This window comes from Cebus imitator, unplaced genomic scaffold (genome assembly GCF_001604975.1).
Source record: "Cebus imitator isolate Cc_AM_T3 unplaced genomic scaffold, Cebus_imitator-1.0 Scaffold257, whole genome shotgun sequence".
Lineage (NCBI taxonomy): Eukaryota > Metazoa > Chordata > Mammalia > Primates > Cebidae > Cebus > Cebus imitator.
In genome coordinates, this window is record NW_016107572.1 from 830,658 (window position 1) to 834,405 (window position 3,748).

General features: G+C 39.4%; 1 pseudogene; it reads left to right on the top strand.

The window, feature by feature from the left end:
- The first annotated feature begins 1,129 nt into the window (after positions 1-1,129).
- Positions 1,130-2,286, top strand: LOC108283234 (annotated as a pseudogene).
- The last annotated feature ends 1,462 nt before the right edge of the window (positions 2,287-3,748 follow it).

Sequence of the window (3,748 nt, forward strand, 5' to 3'; positions counted from 1 at the left end):
TTGGGGGGGAAGGAGGGAGTGCTTTTAAGTATTAGCACTTAGAGATACATCAGCTTACCATAACCATTAGTCATTAAAATGGTCGAGAAAACCAGAAAGTGCCTTTTGCCTTTTTTTCTTGATCGGTGCTCCTATGTTACCATTCCCATGATTATTTCCTGAAGAATGTGGTTTTCAACAAGTTTTCGGCATTTTCCTCTTCTCCCCTACAGTGTCTCTTGGTGTTAAAGAGGTGCAATCACCTATTCCCCTTCCAAGAAAAATAACTTTTGAAAGAATTAATGGGATTATGTTTTCCCATTGTTAATTTAGAGGACAAGATCGAAATATTCCAGTAGCTACAGAGAAGGTCAGAAGAAGGTGAGGTGCATTGGTGGTGAATCTTAAGCCTCTTTAAAGAAGGCTTAAGAAAATATTGAAAGTATGGGAAATAGCACAGGGAAGAGGAAATTGCAAGGGCAGGGCCACCAGGGGTGGGCTGAGGTGATGTGTTAGGAAACACAAGACAGGCTCCAGAACCTGGAGGCCAGCCTTCATTATTAAGTAAATAAGCCAGACTAACAGTATAAGGGGCAAAAAGCTTCTTTGGCTTCAGATATCTTTGGCTTTCGAATTTAATGTGTATGCGTTAAGATTCAGAAAGTGAATAAAAAGGTAAATGACCATCATTGAATATAATAAATTGTATCTAGACTTTATGCTACGTATTTTACAAATGGTATTCATTTAATATTCCAATAACTCCACTGGGGAGTTCTGTTTGCTTGTTGTTGTTTTGGGATGGGGCCTCACTCTGTCACCCAGGCTGGAGTGCACGGCGCTATCAGCTCCCTTCAATCTTCATCTCCCTGGGCTCAGGAGATCCTCCCACTTCAGCCTCCCGAGTAGCTGAGACTACAGATACACACCACCAACCTTGGCTAATTTTTGTATTTTTTGTAGAGACAGGGTTTCTCCATGTTGCCCAAGCTGGTCTCAAACGTCTGGGCTCAAGCAATCTGCCCTCTTTGGCCTCCCTGAGTGCTGGGATTATAAGTATGAGCCACCACGCCTGCAGAGGTGGATTCTGAATGAGGAAATTCAACTGGGAAGTAGAGAGACTTCACCTCTAAAGTCTACTGGGTCGTACATGACGCGAACTTGGACACTGATTCAACTGTGCTAGAATTGTAGCTCTACGGCTGATTAGCTGGTAACCTCAGAAAAGTCTCTGAGTCTCCATTTCCTAATGTACAAAATGAAGATCCTATTATATTACAGTGTTGTTATAAAGATTAAATTTAAAAGCAGAGTCTAGGACACCTATAATAGCAAACGAAAATACCTACCCTTTATTGAATGCTTATTGTATCTAGACTTTATGCTAAGTATTTTACAAATGTTATTTATTCAATTTTCTAATAACTGTCGAGTGGGTTTTAATATTCCCAGTTTATAGGAAACAGATTTATAGAATCTATGCAATCAGTCCAAGTGACACAGGCAGTGAGACACAGAGTGGAAAAGTGAATCCTGATCCACATTGCTCATGTTCCACAGTGCTTACATGACACTAGGTCAGTCCACCAGATAATATGGCTCTTTCACAAGACTGCAAAAACTGATGCTGGGAACCAGCATCACTGATGTAAATCACAAGTCAAAACTGAGATTTGCCTGAGTTCAATACACTTCATAGTTCACAGAAATATTTCAGTATAAATACGACTATCTCCTTCTGTCCACGGTTGGAGGGTCTCTCGTGTTTCTGCACATCTTGCAAGAAGAGCCACTACAACCTTTTCACAACAGTGAATAGGTCAGTCGGGCGGGAAGCAAGCAGGGATGGTTCATGGGATTCTACTGGAGGGGCCACAAGTGAGAAAGGTTAGCCAGGTCATCCTTGATGAGAAAGGTCATCAGCATCACGAAAGCTCCAGGGGCCATTGGGCCCTATGGTCAAGCTGGGTTAGTCAACAGGGCCACTTACATTTTAGGACAGATAGGCATGGACCCTTCAAGTGGACAGCTTGTGCCAGGAGGGCTTGTTTAGCAAAAGAAGCTAAGCAAGCTCTTAAAAACATGAGTAAAAATCTGAAAGCTACAGGCTGTGACTTCACTAATGTAGTAAAAGCAACTGTTTTGTTGGCTGACATAAATGACTTCGGTACTGACAATGAATCCACAAACAGTATTTCAAGAGGAGTCTTCCTGGAAGTGCTGCTTACCTTGGTTGCCGCTTTGCCCAGCGGAGGCTGAGTTGAAACTGAGGAAGTAGCTGTCCAAGGACCTCTCACAATGGCATGACTGTAAGTGGCCCAGTGCTTTTTAGTCTGAAATTTTTCACATCTTAATGTTTACAATTGATATAACATCTTAATTTTTACAACTGATGAAAATGTAAATTTGACTAAAATATCTGAAGTTATTATGGAACTACCATATCATATAGAGAGCTAAGCATGAAATGAAGATTAGATGATTAATCCAGTTACTGATGTAATAAATTACTATTAGTTATACCCACATTACTGAATGTAGGAAAGAGTTACTCATTACTCAAGAACGACTCAAATAAATAAAAGGAAAATAGCAGGTAGGAAAGATGAGTTATTGTTTCTGAGAAATAATCAAAAGCACACCTAATTCAAACTAATTCAATGATAGGAAACATTTTGTTCTCATGTCAGATATGTGGTTCTGCTTTTACTTGAGCAAAATTAAAGTATTTAAATTGGAATGGTAGAGGTCAGGAAGAAAGTGGACCAAAATAGTAGATAGAAATTATTTTTCTAATGAAAATAAAATAGACATGTAGATTTTTAAAAAAAGAATAGTGGATAAATTTGGAAATTAGAAACAGTGTCCCCCTCCAGGGAAAAGGGCAAGTTTACTTATAGACAGGAAGAGAGAATGAGTGTCTCCATAAAAGCAAAGCACATGTACACTTACTGCCCATTATAAAACATTAAGGTTCCCTACGCTTAAGATTACTGTCCTATAACATAACTTACTGCAGGCGTAGGTGTTTACTGGCCCTCTTCACATTGCTCTGTGAGTATTGGGGTTCAGGGAACCAGCACAAGGAAAATAATGGCTACCTGGCTACTGCATGGCTGTGAATAATAAACTATACTTGATTGCTAATTCAGAGGTCTGAAGCTGGCCAGTTTGTTAGCTTGCAAGTATGGCAAAATCTCAGACTCTTCACAGATCTTGGCAACCTTCTCCCTACCCAACACACACATTCAGAATATAAGCTCAGTTAAAACAGAGTCCTTGCCTATCTTGTTCACTATTGTATCTGCAGTATGTAAAACATTTTCTGTTCGTAGTAGATACTCAATAAACATTTGTTAAATGCCTAGAAGAGAATAAAGCATTCCTATTTATTCACTTAAAACTAAGCAATGATACACAACAGGACTGTATCTGCAGATCTCTACATAAATAACTTTTTAGTAGACTGTTTTGACTGCTTTTTTGTTATGTTACTTCTAAAATCTATATTCTAATGATGTTTCATGACCTTTATAAAAATATATGTAATAATGTGGAATTCTTGCCACATAACTCATTATTTAAAAACTTGAAAACACCCAAGAAGTAATCTCTTAGGCATCACTATGTGTAGATCTGCCCACAGATCCAGGAAATTCTGCCTTGTACTATTGTCGATTGCACCCTTGCAGTAACCCCTGAGCCTCCACAACAAGGACTCAAGAAGCCCCAGTTTCACCACAGAGCTCACTGGCTCCCCGTTAGGGAT